At 41.0% G+C, this 20,545-nt stretch overlaps 1 pseudogene; it reads right to left on the bottom strand.

Annotated features, from left to right (window-relative positions):
* Nucleotides 1–2,573: 2,573 nt before the first annotated feature.
* LOC107144684 lies at nt 2,574–2,992 on the bottom strand (annotated as a pseudogene).
* Between the last annotated feature and the right edge of the window lie 17,553 nt (nt 2,993–20,545).

Raw genomic sequence — 20,545 nt, 5'->3', positions numbered from 1 at the left:
AATGGTCTTGTTACTCTTATTTTTTATTGTAATGTGACTTTAGAATGCATAAAAATAAACTTCTTATATTTTAAGATTTTAAAAGAAAACAAGTATATAATTAAATATAGATAAAATGACAAACTCACTAAAATTAAAATTATGTAATTTTTATGGAGCAGATGATTTTTCATTCGCAATGCCACTCTTGAGGTATTGCTTGCCCTGGCTGGCGTGGGGGCTTGGGGATGCCTCCTTTACCTTACCAGGCTAACTCCCCTTGTCTCTGTTTTCTGAAAACCAAATACAGCAGGTATACCCTCTGCCCTTTACAAGGCTTGTGTGCCTATATGTGGGGTGGGACACTGCCTTACTCTGTTCTCAACCAGCTAAATTAAAATCCTATTGTTTAGCCTTCGCCTGGCGGTAAACACATCAGTGCATGTGGGCTGGGAAATCCCCTGGCAGCTCTGGGTTTCCAAGGAAGCATCTGGGCCATCCAGAACAGGCTTATGCTAGTGTTTTAAATGTAATTTTGAAATGAAAACACACTTTAAAAATTCTCATAGTGAGTATATGGACCTGAAGTGTCTGCAGAGTAGTTTGAGACACTTGCTCGAAGGTTGAAAGACATTGCTTTATGTCATGTGCTGTTTATACGTTTAATTTCTCTCCCAAGTTTAAACAGTTAATAGAGATGCTGACATTTTAGTTTGGCAGGAGGAGTTAGTTGTGCTTTTTTTTCCCCCCAACCCTTTGCTTTTCCCACAGTGACCTTTTACAGGCCACCTCACTGTTGTCTGCTCCCTGAGTGATGGTAGTGGGGAGTCCTATTGTAGCTGGTGACCCATCTTTTCCTTGATTCCAGTGTAACTTCAGCTTTTCTCCTGCTTGTTTTATAACTTGTATCTTACTGCTTTTTCCATTGAATACAACCAAACTAAAAGCTTACATTTTCAATTTTAGACATGATGTTTGTATTTAAGAATGATTTTACTGACAAGATTCTGCAAGTTGGCTTTAACTACATTGGTTTTTTTTTTTTTTCTTTTTTTTAAATGTGGTTTACATGACCCTGGAGTATCTTGTCTTCTCACAGTTAAATTCTCAACAGAGTTGTCTCTATTTAAAGTGTGAGGCTGTGCCAATTTGGTCTTAAAATATTGGAAGCAAGTTATGCTGAGATAAAGCTGCAAAGAAAGAGCCTTCATGTTCCATTGAGTATAAATGCTCTTGGCACTTGTTTCTTCTACTTGAAGATGGCTTCTTCTAAAGCATTTTTTGAGAAAATAGTTTCTCAGGTCTTCAGACAGGTCTGGGGGCAGATGTCGAAATAGAAAACCTGAGGCTCTAAGCTGTCTTGGAATGGTATGTTTCTCTCGCTCCTTTCTTTTTTTCCTACTGGGAATTGAACTTAGTGCCTCATACATGCTGGGGAAGTGCTCTACCACTGAGCTACATCCTCAGTCTGTTTTTAACATTTTAATTTGAGACAGAGTCTAGCTGAGTTACCCATTCTGGCCTTGAACTTGCAATCCTCCTACCTCAGCCTCCCAACTAGCCAGAATTACTGTTGTGTGCTACCACGCCAGTTGAGGGAGGCCTTTTTCATGGATGTGAACTCTTTTGTAACACCCAGATCAAATCATTGTTTATCTTGTATGCATGACATGAAGTAGTGCCTTAATCTAATTTCAGGAAATGGTTTAATATTTCTATTAAATTTTTAAAAATTAGGTAATAACACAGCATCATATTTATTGAGCAGATGGTATTTTTGGTATTTCTTTTCACCCAACTAAGAATATGAGTGTGAAATAACATATTTCTATGACTGATAGTAGGACAGGATTTAAAAAATTTTCATAGTGAGAATTCTTCAGTGATCCCTGTAGATTAGCCAGCCACCTGATATGTGACTGTTAACTGCCGGTGGCGGTGGCTGCTACTGCTGCTGCTGCTGCTGCTTCAAATTTTTAATGCTTTTTTTTTATTGTGATAAAATATGCAAAACATAAAATTACTCTTGAGACCATTTTAAAGTGTACAGTTGGGGACATTAAGTACAGTCACAGTGTCATGCAACCATTGCCACTAATTCCAGAACATTTTATCTCTAAATAGAACTCCTGCACCCATTGAGCAGTTAGTTTTTCTCCATTAGGCCCCTCCCCAGCCCCTGGCAACCAATAATCTACTTTCTGTCTCTGTGGATTTGCCTGTTCTGCATATTTCATGTAAATGGAATTACATAACATGTGGTCTATTGTGTCTGTGCCTTCTTTCTGTTTTAAAGATTAATCCAGGGCTAGGAATGAAGCTCAGTAGTAGAGCAGCTGCCTGGCGTGCGTAAGGACCTGGGTTCCATCTCCAGCACCATACACTTTAAAAAAAAAAATATTATCCATGTTGTAGCTGCATCAGCACTTTATTCTTTTTATATTCATTGTATGGATATACCACAATATCTTTTGCTTTTTCATTTTAGTTTGGTTTTCATTTTAGTTTGATTATGTATTGTATAACACTGCATGCCACGTAATATATCACATAACTTTCTAGCAGGGGTAGATGACCACAACTGAGTTTTTCCCTCAATCAGGAAAATGCTTCTGGTAATCAGTTTTCTCCAAACCCTTTGATATATAATAATGATTATCTCCAGATATGTGCCTGTTTCTTTCTATCTACTCAGGGAAAATAGGCAACCCTTTTTCCTTTTCCCTATTAGTGAACTTATGGATGGATGTAGGCAGTGGCCACTCCAGGGATAACCAAGCACAGACCCGTGATGCTGAGTCCTGAAAGAATCTTGAACCACATTTCTGCATGGTTACCTAAACCAAAACTGCAGCTACTCCTTACGCCCCTTAGAAATGACTGTAAAACAGCCTTTGGGACAGGAGTTCCCTATGTTTCTCCTTGCTAGCAAAACAATAAACCTGTTTCCTTTTTCTCAAAACTGTGTTGTCATTATTGGATTGGCATTGAGAACAAGGACCAAGCTTTTGGCAACAAATTTGGCACCCCAGATGGGCCTGAGAGCAGCCTGCACTCCAGCTTTCTTTAGCAGGCCTGGCTCTCCAAGGAACCCACCTTCCCTGCTGAGGATGCAAGGTGGCTGGCGAACTTGGTGAGAGCCAGCTGCAAGAGAGTTAGGAGCCAGGTTGCTCCATCGTGGTCCACTTTGAGAAAAAGGAAACTGGACTCAGGAAAGTCATGACAACTTAAGCCATGTGCATGACCCCTGCCCATGTATGCCTTATCTAGTTACCTGCCATCTGCAACTGCGGACCTCTGGACTGTTCTGCTGCTAAATGTTCACACCCTACCTGATACAGAACAAGGACTTTGGGTCACTTCTCCCAACTTCACCCCCTTTCAGCAGGAAGCAGTTTGGAGATGTCATGGCCCATTTTTTCCATAGAAATGGAATGTGGAAATTGACAGTGGTCCACTTGATGCTTTGAACATAACCCTTGCTGCAACTTATTTTTAAAGTGGACACGTTTCTTTCTCTTCCTCTCTCCCTTCTCCTCCATAATCTCTCCTCCTATTAGTGAATCTTGAACCACATTTCTCCCTCCCTAATCTCTCCCTCCCTAATCTCAGGGGAAACAGGATTGCCTTTCTTCCCCATGTTAGGCAGTTCATCTGTCCTTGAGTACACACCTACCATAGACTTTGGGGATGGTACCAGAAGACCTCAAGTGAACCACAACTCTAGCAGAGAACATGTAGAATGCAGCCTTTGAATCACCTCCTTAAAAGCCCGCTGTTCCTGTTGACGGGCAGAATCACAGCCTTTGGGACAGGATCCTCTGTGTTTCTCCTTGGCTACCAAAGCAATAAACCTTCTACTTTCTTTTTCTCAAAAAAAGAAAAAAAAAAAAAGTGACCTCCTGAGTTCAGCTCCTTTCCCAGAAAACCCATTACCGCATTTTTCTAATGACGGATCTTTTGGGTGACCATGTATTAAAATTGTTACGGAATATGAGTAATGTAAGATTTACTGTCTTTAGTCATGAGTTTGTTCAGTTTGGCATTAAATACATTCACATGGTTGTTACCATCATCCTTTTGCACAAGTTTTTTTCTTCCTTAACTAAAACTCTGTTTTGTTTAAACACTCACTCCCATTTTCCCCACCATGTTCCTGTTAGCCACCATTCTACATTGTCTTTATGATAGAGATTTCACTACTCTAGGGACCCCATGTAAACGGGATCAAAAGGTATTTGTCCTTTTGTAACTGGCTTATTTCACTTAGCATAATGTCCTCAAGATTCTCAGACTTGTCAGAATTTCCTTCCTTTTTAAGGCTAAATAATATTCCATTGTATCTGAATATCACATTTTGTTTCTCCATTTATCTTTGCATTGATACCTAGGAGGTTCCACAACATGACTGATGCTGCTGTGAATGTAGGTGTATAGTTATCTGAGACCCTGCTTTCAATTCTTACCCAGAAGTGGAATCACTGGATCTTATAGTGATTGTCTGTCTCTCTGTCTCTCTCTCTCTCTCCCCACCGCCCATTTTTTATTTTTATTTTTTGGTGAACTGCCACACTTCTTTCCACCAGTGGCTATCCCACTTGACAGTCCCACAAGCAAAGGACAAGGATTCCAGTTTTGCCACATCCTTGCCAACATTTGTTATTTTCTTTTTTCCCCCATAGGAGCCATCCTAATGGCTACTTTGATTTACTTATTTATTTTTTGTGATATTAGGAATTGAACCTAGGGGCATTCTTCAAATGAGCTACATCCTCAGCTCTTTTTATTTTGAGGCAGGATCTTACTAAGTTGCCCAAGCAGGCCTCAGACTTGAGATCCTCCTGCCTCAGCCTCCCAAATCATTGATATTACAGGTGTGTGCCACGATGCCCAATCTAATGGCTACTTTTTAAATGGATTTAAAATCTTAATGTATAACTAAATTTTAACTAAAAGCTTGATTAACACAAAGCCTTTGTAAAATATCAGTAGTATAATGCGTTGTGGTGCATGCCCTGTAATGCCAGCAACTTGGGAAACAGAGGCAGGAAGATGGCAAGTTTGAGACCGTCCTTACCAATTTAATGAGACCCTGTCTTGAGAAAGAGAGAGGAAGGAAGGGAGGGAGGGAGGGAAAGAAGAAAAGAACAAAGGAATGAATGAGCTAGGGACAAAGCTCAGTGTCAAAGTACCCTTCTTAATTAGCGCTTTAATGTGAACTTGGATGGAAGTGTGGAGGGTAATGAGGAGATAAGGTTACTACTACAGTACGTACCAAAACTATAAACCTCTTCTACAGTTTTCTTTACCCCCAAATAATAGGCAGTCAAAAAACTAAGTGACATCATTTGGTAGACTTTATCAAGTTACCTTCCCTCCCCACCCCCCAGTACTGGGGATTGAATTTAGGGGTGCTCTACCACTGAGTTACATCCCCAGCCCTGTTATTTTCTTTTTTGGGGGTGGGGGCGTGTACCGGGGACACTCAACCACTGAGCCACATCCTCAGCCCTATTTTATATTTTATTTAGCGACAGGGTCTCGCTGAGTTGCTTAGCTCCTCGCCATTCCTGAGCGTGGCTGTCAATCCTCCTGATTCAGCCTCTTGAGCCTCTGGGATCTCAGGCGTGTGCCCCGCGCCCAGCCCTAGCCGTTTCTTTATATTGTATTTTGAGACAGGGTCCCCTAGCTAGGATTGCTGGGATCACAGATACATGTCTTGGTGCCCAGGTTCAAGTTACTTTTCTCTTTTGTACTAGGGATTGAGCCTGAGGGCACTTTCCCACTGAATTACTTCCCTAGTCTTTTTATATTTTTAATTTTGATAGAGTCTTAGGGCCATGCTGAATTGCTGGTGGTCTCTCTAAGTTTCTGAGGCTGCCTTGGAACTTGCTGGGATTATAGGTGTTCACCACCACACCCAGCTTGGAATTACTCTTGAATGTTATGGAATCTATGTAAGAATGGGTCAGCAGACTTACCCTATAAAGATAGTAATATTTTAAGCTCAGTTGGTTCTTTGGTTTTGTTTCAGCCACTCAACCCTGCTGTCGTGACATGCAAAAGCAGTCACTGACATTATCAAATGAGGGAGGCTCTAGTCCAATAAAAATTATTTACGTACACTGCACTGAGTTGTATATAATTTTCATGTGTCCCCAGTATAATTTTCTTTTGACTTCTTTTCAACCATTTAAAAAAGACAAAAACACTCTTAGCTTATGGTCATATGAAAACTGGCCTTGTTTTTACCTTTTGAATATGTCTGCTGACCTCTGGTATAGAGGGATCAGTGGATGTTGGTGGTGTGGCACCATGTGGTACTTGTTATTTTTTGAAACACTTTGTTAAGTGTTTGGTTTGGGCAAAGGGTAAAAGAGTCAGGCTGGTGCAGAGGAATGACAAGCCCAAAGGAGTACGTCTTGGAATCTCAGATGGGACATGTGTCTGATGTGATAAAGATCACGTGACTGGTCCAGGGCCTGGCGTGGTGCTTACCATGCCATCACCTTCCGTCAGTGTTCACGGGAAGGTAGGTGACAAGGAGGAGTGGAGGGATTTCTGAACGTATAAGGTGCCACCATACTAAGTGACTGTTTTAGAGAAATGACTCCTGTCATTGTTCTTTGTGTGTGAGTTCAAGGCAACTGAAGCCTGAGAGTAAGGTGGACACTTGAAAGTACGTTGGCCCATGCATTGTGTTGGTGCTTCGCAGAACTGTGGAGTGGACTTTTAACATCCCTGTTCTACAGATGAAGGGAATGAGAATGAGGAAAGTTGGTGTCTTACTGTTTTGTGCTGCTGTAACAGATGAGGTAATTTACAGAGGAGATTTGTTTCTTGCAGCTCTGAAGGCTGAGAAGTCCAGAGTCAAAGGGCCTATATATCTGGTGAATGCCTTTTTGCTGTGTCATCCCATGGGGGAAGGCAGAAGGGCAAGAGAGCAAGCCTGAGAGCTCTTGTATTATGCGCCCTCGCCAGAATTGTCCTTAGTGCCCTGTTCACTGCATTCGTGGCATTTGCTAGCCTGCTTCTCCAAATTCTTCCAGCCTCTACCCACTACCCAGTTTCAAAGCTACTTCAGCATTTTGACATGTTTGTTAATAGCAACAACTCCACTCTCAGTACCAAAATTTTATTAGTCAGGGTCTCCAGTGAGGCAGAACTGATAGGCTATAGTTAGAGAAATAGACAAGAAAGTATTTCTGCAGAGAACTGGTGCATGTAATATTGGAGGCTGACATGTCCCACGACAGGCTGCCTACATGTTGGAAACCCTGGGATGCTGGTATTGTTAACTCCCTTCAGTCCAAGTCTGGATTTTTCAGAACCAAAAGCCAGTAGCGTAACTCTCGGTCTGAGACCAAAGGCCTGAGAACTCAGGGGGCTTCTGAGTTTAAAGGCCAAAAGCCTGGGGTTCTGTGATCAGGCAGAGACCTCTGTGGTCCTAGTGGTTGCTGTGTTCAAGTGAGAAGATCTGATTTCAGATTTGGTACTGTCATTGGTTTTCTGGACATTAGAGAAATGTATTAGTCTCCATTAAAAAAATCTTACAATTAGAGGACAGGTGCCGGTGTCGCACACCTGAAATCCCAACAGCTCAGAAGACTGACGCAGGAGGATTATTGAGAGTTCAGAACCAGCCTCAGCAATGGCGAGGTGCTAAGCAACTCAATGAAACCCTGTTTCTAAAGAAAGTTACAAAAATAGGGTTGGGGATGTGGCATAGTGGTTGAGTGCTCCTGAGTTCAATTCCTGGTACCAAACCAAACAAAACAAAATAAAACAAAAAAGCCCTTACAATTAATTAGAAATTAACTCTGCCTAGTCTACCTTGTAGTATTATTGTGGATCCTTGAATCAGAGAACAGGTCAGAGTTCTTTGAAAAATATGAATACCATCCAAATTTAGATGCTTTGTCCAAGCGAGGCTTCTCCAAAGCACAGATAAGAAACTGTAAGAAAGTGCCCATGTCACATCAATATAATTTTCAAAGTCTAGCATTGAACTGTGAACTTGGTTCTTTTGGAAAAACCCTTAGGCTCTCAGTGGTTTGACTGTTCTTTAGTGACAATAGTAAGTTGAATAGAAACTAGATGAGGGGGACAGGGAGGAAGTCGAATGATACACTAAGAATAAGCCAATAACAGAGCCCAAATTCAGACTCTTAAGTTGTTCTGATGGGCTGGGGTTGTGGCTCAGTGACAGAGCGCTTGCCTTGCACATGTGAGGCACTGGGTTCGATTCTTAGCACCACATAAAAATGAATAAACAAAATAAAGATAATTGCATCCATCTATAACTAAAAAATGGTTTAAAAAAAGTTGCTCTGAATGATACTGGATGGTTATAGGTATGTATAATGATGGCCCTGAGTTATGAAAATAGAAAGAAGGCTTTAAATTATGTCTGGTGCAATATTATAGCATATATTTATCATTATTAAAATTTTAGCATGTACAAAGCAGAGTTTTGCAATACTTACATTTTTCATTTTATGTTAGTAACTAACGAACTTAGACAATTATAGGTCTCTTCAAAATGATCAAAATATTTGTGATATCTTCCAAAAATATGAACATATGTGTACACACACACACACAACACATATACACATATTAAGACATAAATATCTATTTTAAAATTTGGTGGGCTGTCTATTAGGTCTCTTACTTTGTCCATGGGTCTTAAAGATCTTAGACTGTTGGGGGAATAAGACACTTTAGTGGGAGTCTATAGAAAAGGTTGATGAGTAAGCATTATTTTGATAAAGTGCTATTAAGTTGCTTACTATAGACACAGTAGAAATTGCTTAGAATAGTACTCATTCCAGGACTTATTTTGGAGTGAAAGAAATAGTTTGTTTAGTGCTTCACAGTATATCTCACATAGATGTGCTTCCCTGGTTTCTGTAGACAGCAAATTGAAGAGAAGTTAGGTGGTAAAAGAAACAGAAGTGTCAAAGATAAATTTGGTCTGAGAGATTTAACAAGGGGAAACAACACAGTGCAGATGATTTTTGTAAACACAGAATTATAGGAAATCTTATTAAATCTTACGCATATCCAAATGTCATCCTGTGATCTGCTGTTTGGTTGAGCAATGGAAGTATCAGATATATTGATTTTATTTTGTTTTATTTGCTATTTGTTGGGTTAAGAATATTACATAATTGGGAATATCAGGAAAGAAGGTTTATATTTTAGTATACTGGGTTGGTTTGACTGTAAACACTTTTGTCATTACCATAATATTAGTGGCTTACTTGTGCAATTTGGTTGGGAGAAAGCCACTTTAGAGAATTGTGGAATTTAGTTTCTTTATTGACATCATCATCATCAAAGGAGGAAGCTACCATTTGCTTTATTCTGCAAAAAGTGGAACAGGTGGTTGTTGAAAATAGTTATTGAGTGCAGTCTTAAAATGAAATTTGTCTGTAAAAAAGTACATAGTAAACTAGGAAAAAAGGTTCCAGGCTTCTATTTTTATAGCTCTTGGTCAGAGAAGAAAGGGACTTTCCTTACTGTCAGTATGTAAAAGCCTCAGGAAGACACCGTGTGGACTGCTGAGCCCTGTGCCCATCTCTGTGTCAGGACCACGGGGACACTGCTTTAACTGGTGGCCACCCATGCCTGCTCCCCTCCAGGACTGACAGCGGGCTTTATAGTAGGGTCACATGGGGTAGTAGGGACACATGGAATGGTAGGGACCAAAACTGTTCCCTCTGTTAAACAATTTGGCCATAGGATCCTGGAGGGGAGCAGGGGACTGGCTGCTGGGCAGACTGGAACAGCAAGTATGTCCTCTGTCATTGAGAAGAGAATGGACTGAATAGTAAAGGGGGCTGGATACTTTCTTCAATGTTTGGAAAAAAACCAGTTGAAGTAGTTTCCCTGTATCTGTGGTTTTGCTTTCTACTGCCAACCAAGATCTGAAAAATATTACATGGAAAATTCTAGAAACAAGTCATAAGTTTTAAATCCTGTGTTGTTCTGAGTGGCATGAAATCTCACACTGGCCTGGCAGGACTTGAATCATCCATTTGTCCAGCCTCTTGGTGCTGTATACTCTACACACCCCTTGGTCACTCAGGCTGTCTTGTCTGGGTTACAGAATCACAGAATCTTCCTGATGCTGTGTGTTCAAGTAAGTAAACCCTGATTTTGCTTACTAATGGCCGCAAAGGCAGTAGGAATGATGCTGTCAATTTGGATTTGCTGAAGAGAAGCTTAGTGGTAAAGTACTAAACTTTTAAGTGAAAAGATCAAAGTGTAGTGTGATATTTTGAGACAGAGAGAAACACCACACTCACATAACCTTTACTGCAGTGTATTGTTATAATTGTTCAGTTGTTATTGTTTTAATCTGTTGTTCTGCTTAATTTGTAATATCATAGCCATGTATGTTTGGGAAAAAAAACATAGTATCACAGCTATGTATGTGTAGGAGAAAACGTAGTATCTACGGGATTCAATACAGTCCATACTTTGAGGCGTCTATTGGGGCCTTGGAATGGATTCCCCATGGATAAGGGAGAGGACTATAACACACCCCTGCCTCTTACCATATTTGGTTAAATAGCAAATGAATAAGTGACAGTTCAATAGGAAAGAGTAAACAATAGAAGAAAATGCAGTCAGGTTTTTTTTTGTTTTTGTTTTTGTTTTTTTTTTAATATTTTTTACAGACTTCATATTTTAGAACTGTTTTAGGTTCATAGCAAAATTGAGTAGAAGGTACAGATTTTCCCCCAAGGACATCTTGCACCAGTGGTACATTTGTTACAATTAGTCTATAATGACACATTATCAAATGTCCATATTTACATTAATGTTTACTCAATGTACTGCTCTGTGAGATTTGATAAATATGTAATGGCATGTACCCATTATATCACATAGAGTAGTGCTGCCTCCCAAGCCTGTGCACCCACTGATCTTTTTAAGGTCACCAGTTTTGCTTTTTCCATGCTGTCACGTAGTTGGAGTCCTATAGTATGTAGCCTTTTCAAATTGCTTCTTTACATTTAAGATTCTTCACTGCCTTTTCCTGGATTGATAGCTTGTTTCTTTTTAGAAACAAGTAAGGATGTACCAGTTTGTTTATCCACTCATCTACTGAAGGACATCTTGGTTGCTTCCAAGTTTTGGCAATTATGCATAAAGCTGCTATAAAAATCCATGGTAAAGTTTTTGTATGTACATATTTTCAGCTCCTTTGGGTAAATACCGAGGAGCATGATTATTGGTCTTTATGGTAAGTATGTTTAGTGTTGGTGTTTTGTTGTTGTTGTTTGTTTTTCTTGCTGTGCTGGCGATGGAACCCAGGACCTCTCACATGCTGGGCAAACACTTTGCCACTGACCTGCAGCCTAGGCTTGTATGTTTAGTTTTGTAAGAAACTACAAAAACTCTCTTCCAAATTGGCCATACCATTTTGCATTCCCACTAGCAGAAAATGAGATTTCCTGTTGCCCCACGTCTTCCCTCAACATTTGGTATTGTCAGTGTCTTGGATTTTGTCCATTCTAATAGGTGTGTAGTAGTGTATCACTTTTTTAATTTGCAATTCCCTAATGACATATGATGTTGAACATCTTTTTAATATATTTACTTACCATCTTCCCTGGTCAGGTATCTGTTTAGGTCTTTTGCCTGTTTTCTAAATGGGTTGTTTGTTTGCTTATTAGTTTTAAGTGTTTGGTGTGTATTTTGAATATTAGCCTTTTGCAAATGTTTTCTCCCAGTCTGTGGCTTTTCTTCTCATCCTCTTGATACTCAGATGTTTTTTTTCTATCTCATTTTTTTTAAGCTTTTTGAAATATATAGGGAGACTTAAAAGCAGAGCTTGCAGACTGATGGCCTGATGGCTCGATCAAACCTGCACATGCATTAAGTTTTATATTTCTAACTTTCAAAATGACATTTTTGTTAATCATTAGCAGTAGCTGACATTTCCTGAGGGCTTACTCTGTGCTAAGTAAACAGTAAAGCCTGTGCTAAGCCCTTTCCACGCTCCTGTTGAATCCTGCAGAAACCCTCCAAGGTAGCATTGTCGCTGTCGTAAGTGTACAGTTGGAAACAGACTTTGGTAGGTGAAGGACTGGCCCCAGTATGCCCAGATAAGCGGAGTGACAAATAGATGTGATTCCAGATCATAGTTTTTAAACAACTGTATTTCAGCACAATGTTTATTGAAATGACTTGAAACAGAAAGCATACAAATGTCCAGTAAACATGGGTACAGTAGCACACACCTGTAATCCCAATGGCTCTGGAGTGTGAAGTAGGAGGATTGCAAGTTCAAAGCCAGCCTTAGCAACTTGATGAGACTTTGTCTACAATATATATAAAAAAAAAGAAAAAAGGGCTGGGGATGTTGCTCTGTGGTTAAGCACCTCTGGGTTCAATCCCTGGTACCAAATAAATAAATAAAAATAAAACCCCCTCTTCATTGGTATGGAGGTTGGAGAAGGATTTTTATCATTTTTGGTGGAGTGCATTTTGAGAATATTTTTCAAAAGTATTAATTGTTCATATCCTTTCCATAGGGGTTTTACTTTTTTGGCATTGAACCCAGGGGTACCCTCAACGACTGAGCTACACACCCCCAGCCCTTTTTATTTTGCTATAGTCTTGCTAAGATACCTAGGTTGTCCTTGAGCTTGCCATCCTCCTGCCTCTGGCTCTGGAGCTGAGATTAAAGGTGTATATTACTATACGTGGCCAGGGATTGAACTTCTGAGAATTTATTTTTAGGAAAAAAATAGAGTTGATTACATATACATGTGCTCAGTAGTGAAAATTAGAAGCAGCCTAAGTTATGGTATATTCATATTCTAGAATAATGTACAATCATTAAGAATTCATTTTTATCATATCAGGTGACATGAATAGTGATGTGGTCTGTGTTTTTCCACTGACTAAAATGATCCCTATAGCAAAGCAGTTTGTTTCAGGTGTTTGGCCCAGAGTCACTACTGGCTATATTTTGCTGTTTCAAGGAGCGGGATATATAGGTGATTTTTCTTTTTCTTATGTGTTTTTGCATACCTCTAAATTTACATTTTTCTTTTAAAGTTTTTGTAAATGTAGACAAAGTATAAGACCTCATTAAAGTCAACATGGCTTTATGCACTTCATTTTTGATGTATATGAAAATGTATTCTTTGTGAATCAGTTTATTTTGTTTTTTTGCTTAAGGTCTTAAATAATCCTTAGGTAATACCAGCACTTATTCAAAAGATCTCTACAGTACAGAAAAAGAAAGTGAATTGTGACAACCTTTCTCCAAGGTAAATGAAACTGTTCCAGTTTCATTATCCGTGATAATCACTATTAATAGTTAAAGTATTTTAAATATGCATTGGGAGCTTGCCCTATTTAATATAAATTATTTATTAAGCAAATAACCACATTTAATGTTTTGGACATTGGGAGTTTCATAGGTAGGCTTTCTATAGGTGAAACCCCCCTGCTTCTTTATCACTACCCTTTCCTGGGAAGATGTGGCAACATGTTAATTGTAAATTTAGAATAGTGCCTGTTCTTAAATCCCAGCCTCTCCACCAAAAACAAATAAAAAGTATGTGATATTAGAATCGAGTGAATCAAATATATTGGTATTTTGTTAATATAGTTAGGAATATAATAGTTCTTATAGGATGAATTATTTATTCCTACTGGTATTTGGACCTTATAGGTAAGAAAGAGATTCAGCCTCTGTGTGTGTGTGTGTGTGTGTGTGTGTGTGTGTTTGTGTGTATTTGTGTTTCTTTAGCTCAACAAATATAGGAGGGCCTTCCACTCGAGGAATAAATTCATTAACTAAGCTTCCACCAACACCCAAGATAGCTGATCTTAGTTGGGGAGGATTACCAGCCATTCTTCTTTAGGCTTCTTAACTTCACCCGGATTTGGTTAGGTCTACTGGGAGTGGTAGGGAAGTTGTTCAGAATTTTTCCTTGAAGGGGAAAGAATTATTGAATAGAAGTAGATAAAGTAACTCTTTGGTAATGATTTCTTTTCTTTTTCTCCCTTTACCTTATATTGTAATTGGTGGAAAGCAATGGCAGGGTCGGTGCTGACAGTGGCCAGGGAAAAGAAGCCAAATGGGGAAAGGACAGAGACGTCGTCAGCTAAAAACCTTCCTTCTGGGGCTGGGAACATGGCTCAGTGGTAGAGCGCTTGCCTAGCATGTGTGAGGCCCTGGGTTTGATCCCTAGCACCAAGACAAAACAAATCCATCCCTCTGAGCCATTGGTCTAAAAAATAAGGTCCAGAAATGGAGGACAACCAGCGATGTCATGTGAAAAAGAATGTTCTAAGTTTCTAGGAAAGCACATATGAATACCTCTTAAAAGGAGGGGAAAAAATGAAAATGTTGTAGTCTAGAACACGTAGATTACTCTACATTCTCTGTGCTTTTGTTCCCATCTTCTGTTTTAGGAGGGGTTTACAAAGCAAACATGACATTCTTTAAAGATGAATATGCCATTGTATAGCATTTATAAAAGATATGTGTGCTCTCTCCTTTTAAATAATTTTACATTGTCAATCATATATTTTCACTTCCCTTGTTTTTTGTTTTCAATCTTAGAGGAGATGGTGAGAGTTATTCAGGGGCGTAAGTTTCTTGTGCCTGAGTAGAAGAGGGGGAAGGGCTTTTTCCTTTCAGCTTTGGTATTGGTGATCTTCCTATTTAGTTAGGCATGACTTTGGTCACGTGACCTCATAATCCTTATCAATACTTTAGAAAATTGGACACATCATAGAAACTTTTTATAAAGCCTTTGGGGGGGGGTAGTTCCGTGGTAGAATGCATGCTTAGCATCCCTAACACCAAAAGAAAAGGGAGGAGTATTTTGATTTTAAAAAATTACATGTTGCCAGGCACATTGATTTGGTAGGCGAGGCAGGAGGATTGCAGATCTGTGGCCAGCTTGGACAATTTAGCAAGACCCTGAGAAAATTTAAAAAACGGTGGTAGAGTGCCTGCCTGGCCTGTGCAGGGCTTTGGGTTTAATTCCCAGTACTGGAAAAAAAAATTAAAAATTACATGTTCTTTGTGGATATTTACTTAGAATCCATCTTCACAGCACAGCAGACAGGTCCTTTGGCTGCATTCTGAGAAGCAAAATTGCCTCCTTAACTGTTAAGGCTATACGTGGTTCTCCGGCCAGATTGGCCCCTCCCTTAAGATCTGTTAGTGCTGCCCCACCACCTTCCATTACCTTGGATCCTGGAGGTCAGTCATCTTCCTTTTGTGACCACATAGACATATCCACAGGGCATGGATGAATGTTGCCTTCCTGAGGGAGTGGCTCTGGGCTCTGCACAGTAGGCCCTTACACTCCACGGGTTTTGTTTGCGCAGGCTCTGAAGTCATTTTTCCCCTGAGATTTCCGGTTGTGGGGTGGGGGGGTTGGGTCCTGGTAAGCGATGGGGCTGCCTTTGCAGCAGCATTTCTAAAAAGATCTGGCATGTTCCAGCACAGTTCTGTGGGACTGCACTGGGAGAGGAGAGGGCGCAGTGCTCCTGTAGAGTGTGGAAGCGACACAGCAGTGGAAGGTGACCTTGATGGTCACACATGGAGTTGGCCTGTAGAAACGGAGGCAAGTGGCTGACCACCAATGTGGAGGCTGCCACAGTGTCCTCGGGGTTGTGGGGGGAGGACCTGAGTCAAGCCGAGTGGGGCTGGGCTGTGGAAGCCTTTGGTTTTGGTTTTCAGTAGAAGCATTTGGAGACTTGTTAGCTCCAGAAGATAAAGAAGGGTGAGCGGGGAAGACTCTGAAGTTTTCATTTGGGGAAACAATAATTCATAGAGGAAAGTGTGATCCTGTAGGGGTAGGATGGGAGAAAGACAAGGAATTTCATTTGGTCTGTTGGGTTTGAAGTGACAGCTCAGTGGAAGTATCTAGCTGGTTGCTGAAAGTAGAGGAGCTGATGTGTGAGTGACTATTTCTTTGTTTAACTTGAATTCTGGAGCCTTCTGAAGTTGTCACTCAGCTTTCCCTGCATCCCCCTAGGGTTTGAGTTGCTTCTCCTGGTGACTCATGTGTATGAGAAAAATCAAGCAGTACAAAAGGGTGAGTCCCTGCCACTTCAGACCTCAGTCCCACCTCAGAGGAAGGTACTGCCAGCAGCTTTTGTCTATTCTGGAAATTCTTGCATATATATACACACTTGAGGATAGAAATCCCTGGAAAGGATGAGTCAGGCATTAACGGAAACTCACCGAGCGCCCTGCAGTCCGGCATACAGTGGCTCCTCAGGTGCAGGTCTGTGCGCCAGTGCTGCGTGCCCAGGTCCCCAGGTGTCCACCCTGCTCAGGCTGAGCATAGAATCCCTTCAATGCCCCATGCTCCCAATTGTGAATTCTGTAACTTTTTAGTATGGAAGACTGGATTATTAAGAATAATTTGAAACACAAAAAAATATTTAAAAAATGAGTTTTTTCTCCTTAAAATGTTATTTTCTTTAATGAATATTTTTTTCTTGCTATGAAGATCTATTTTTTTAAGGTAACGATGGTCATTAATATCTTCATTTTTAGAATGTGGTTACATTTTAAGAAGCAAATCTTGTCCCTCCGCAGTCAATCTCTGGATTTAACCACTGTTAATAGTTTGGAACGTAGAGCTGGTTCTCTGGAGGCAAAGGGCTGCACTCACACAGGGGTGCTTGTGCACACAGTGGGTTTTTTTTTTAATCTTTGTTTTATTTATTTTTGTGTGGTACTGAGAATCAAACCCAGTGCCTCACATGTGCTAGGCAAGTGCTCTACCACTGAGCCCTAGACCCACACACAGTGGTTTTCACATGGAAAACTATAGAAGACAACAGAGCTCATGGCCATGGTCTCACTAAGCAGATGAAAAGCAGACAGATTAATGCATGCTGGTGGTTAAAAAAAAAAAAAAAAGTGGTAATGGTATAGAAAGGTAGAACGATAAATCTCCCTAACTTCCCAGTTCCACTGTTTGTGATATGCATAGAGAGATTCCGTGTCTCCTTTCTTGTGTGTGTCTCTCTCTCTTAATGCACATGTCCTGCTCAACATACCTTTAATTGTACTCTTTATTTTTAATTTAGCATCATCTAGGTCTTTGTCCACTCCATTCTTTTTCAGGGATTATTGGCTGTGAAGAGAAGGTCACTAAGTGCTTTTGTGATCATTTAATTGGATCCCATCGACGGACATTGGTGCTGTTTCTAAATATTTTAGTATTTACAAATAACAAACGCTGTGGTGAACGTTTTTATACAGATATCCTTGTTCCTTCGTGGAGATGTTTCTGGAAGATCTGGTATTTGTTCTTTCTTAACATAAGCACCTCTGGAGAGGTCATAGTAATTACACTGCCATACGAAGTATGTGACTGCCTTTTCCATGTGTCCTTTTCAAAATTGGGTGTTATTACCGTACAGGTTTCTTTTCAGGGCTGGTGGGGAGTTGTCTTGTTGTTGACAGTCATTGAGTAGAACTTTGTCAGTGTCTTCCCCTGCGCTTCATGTTGATAATTAAAGGGGACTTTTTTTAGTTAAATGCCTGGAAAATTTAACAGTGATGTGGCAGTGGCCTTGGGCAGGTTGCGGGCTGAGCAGAGTTCTCCCGGCAGCAGGGTGGCCAGCGCCTGAGTAGATGCTTGGAGGAGCACCCACCAGAATGCAGCCGCAGAGAGGCCCCGGCAGGTCCTCTGGGAGGCGGGGGCGCTTCGCTGGGCTCTGGTGCTGTGGGCCAGCAGCTCCTGGGCAGCTCACGCCCACCCTGGGCCGCCCAGCTGCATCCTGAAGTGTGAAGAGGGTGCTTCCCTTTTATACCAAAGACGTTAGCCTTTGAGGGCCATTCTTGACTTCCTCCCCTCCTCATGTGCCTTCGACCACAGAAGGCTAGCATTTCTACCTCTGTAGTAGAGCTCTCCTCCAAACAAAAAGTGGTTTTTGTTTTTTTTTTTCACTTCTCTGTTTTGACCAAAATTGTCCGTGAGTTGCACTTTTATAAATATGGGAACTATGTTTTGGCATCTCCTCATCACATTAATCTTGAAAATAATATACGTTTTTTTAATATCCTTTGCCTTATACAGCAGCAGTGTATTTTCTTGCTTTTCCTTTTTAAGAGAAAAATACTGATATCCAAACAAAGGATGCGCGTGTAGAAAAAACAAACCCAGTTTCTCCTGTACTTCACATTAGCCAAATGTGGGGATCTCCCACTGGACCAAGCAAGCCTCAGCTCTGCACCCGGACACTAGCTGGGGGTCCTCTCATTCAGTCAGTCCTAACTGCTTCCCTGGAGATTCCGCACATGCTCGTTGCAGGCTCTACGTGGGGTTATCGGCTTCTGACAGTCACCTCTCAGTTGGGGTCACTGTAGTAGCTTCCTTAGGTCAGTTCATTTGATAGAGCAGCTCATAGAACTCAGGGAAGCGCCCTCACTGGTTTATTTTATAAAGGATATTTAAAAGGGTACAAATAAATAACCAGGTGATGAGATCCATCAGGTGAGGTCTGGAAGGGTTTCCAGTGCAAGAGCTTCTGTCCCTATGGAACTGGGAGTTGTCATTTTCCCCGCACATGGATGTGTTTTGTATACCTTTGTGGAAGTTCACGTTTGTGTGTGTCCGTCTGTCTCCAGGCTCTCTGAACCCAGTCCTTTTAGGTTTTTATGGATGCTTGATTAAATCACTGGCCATTGGTGATCATCTCAACCTTCAGTTCCTTCCCCTTCCCTTGAGGAAAGTGGGTGGGGCTGGAAGTCCCAACTCTAACTCTCTAACCCTGCCTTAGTCCTTCTGGTGACCAGCCTCAATCCTAAAGCTACCTAGGTGCCACCAACCATCAGTCAGCTCACTAGCATATTAAAAAACTGTGCTTTAGAGATTCCAAGGATTTTAGGAGTTGTATACCAGGAAGGGGGGGCACGTTTGTTCAGCTCACAGAAGAACAGTATTTTAAAACTTTGTATGAGAAACCAGGAAGCTGAGTGTGTGCTGCTCAGTACTTGCTGTTAGAAGTAACAAGGTGCCACAAGAAATCAAACACTTGCTCCGAAGTTGGTGGGCAAGACAAAGCCTGGCAGAAGGGCGGTTACAGAACCTGGCCAGCAGGTGCGCCTGGGCGAGAGGTCATCTGCTTATATCTCCGCTTTTATCTCTAACCTAACGTAGGGCTGCCCTTCACTCTGATTGGAGGAGTTCGGGGTTACAATCTAGGCAATTGGCTAATTTTAGAATTAGGGCGGGCAAAAGGGAAAGGCTACAATTGGATCCAATTAAGGCTGAATACTAGATTCTGAAAATGAACCTCCAGACTTTCTGTTTTTCACACTATTTTAATAATTAATCTTACTGAGTTTTGATCCAAACATAGGAAAAAGTGAAGGTTTCTCTGTGTAGTTGGATGATTACAGAGGCTTAAAGTTGCATTAACGTGAAAGCAAGCTTACAAAGTGTCTTTAGTTTCCTCCCTCTGTTCAGGCATTTCGGCACTTGAAGGTCTACCAGGGGTAAAGGGGGCATTGAAAAACAATTGAATTCCTACCACATTTTTTTAATACTTTTTTACCCAGTCCATGGAACCCCACAGAAATTTTAAAAATCAGTACTGGAAGTTGATTACCTACATGTACCAAGATTTCTTTCTTTCTTTTTTTAGTTTACTACTGGGGATTGAACCCACAGGCACTTTACCGCTGAGCCGTATCCCCAGCCCTTTTTATTTTATTTTTAGATAGACAAAATACCTTTATTTTATTTATTTATTTTCATGTGGTGCTGAGGATTGAACCCAGGGCCTCATAGGTGCTAGGCGAGCGCTCTGCCACTGAGCTGCAGCCCAGCCCCCCCTTTTTATTTTATTATGAGACCTTCTTACCAAGTTGCTGAATTGAACATGGGATCATCCTGCCTCAGCCTTCTGAGTTGCTGGGCATCATAGGCATGCACCCCCACATCTGGCCTGAGATTTCTTATTTATCTGAGGTACATACTCTCCATATCTACCCTTTCACACATGGCTGGTTAGACATAGGGAGCGGTGAGGTGGTGATTGGTGTGGTCGGATGATCCTGAGGCCTGGCTGGCTTCCGCTTTCTCCTTATTCCTCCTTCCCCTTTCTAATACAGCAGGTCTTCATCAATAAAAGAAATGCAACAGCCCATAGAACCATATTTCCTTAAATAGCAAGATGGTTGCATGGAATATTAAATATTTAGGGTAGTCCTGTTTTAAGAGCTTATCTTATAAACATAGTAATTAGCATGTTAATAAACCTAGAATCCCTGTGATGAAACGCAAATATTAGGATCTTCTCTTAACTTTCCCCCTAATTCAGAAATCCCTTTTATGGACCTTTGTTTGCCTCAGGTCCTCCCTCGGGCAGCACTGGGGACTGCACTATCTTGTTAGTGCCTTCCGTTCTGGGCAGCCGTGGTCCCTGGAAATCTCCCCTCTGTCTGTCTGTCGGAAACCTGCTTGTGGTGGATCAGTGCAGAACATATTCATTGCACTCTCCACAAAGTGCTTTAGACAGCTTTTGTTTTCACTGTTGAAAGGCAAGGGTC

This window comes from Marmota marmota, unplaced genomic scaffold (assembly GCF_001458135.2).
Source record: "Marmota marmota marmota unplaced genomic scaffold, marMar, whole genome shotgun sequence".
In the NCBI taxonomy this organism is placed as follows: Eukaryota; Metazoa; Chordata; class Mammalia; order Rodentia; family Sciuridae; genus Marmota; species Marmota marmota.
The sequence above is the reverse complement of the archived record's forward strand: the minus strand, read 5'-3'. Positions and strand labels throughout refer to the sequence as shown.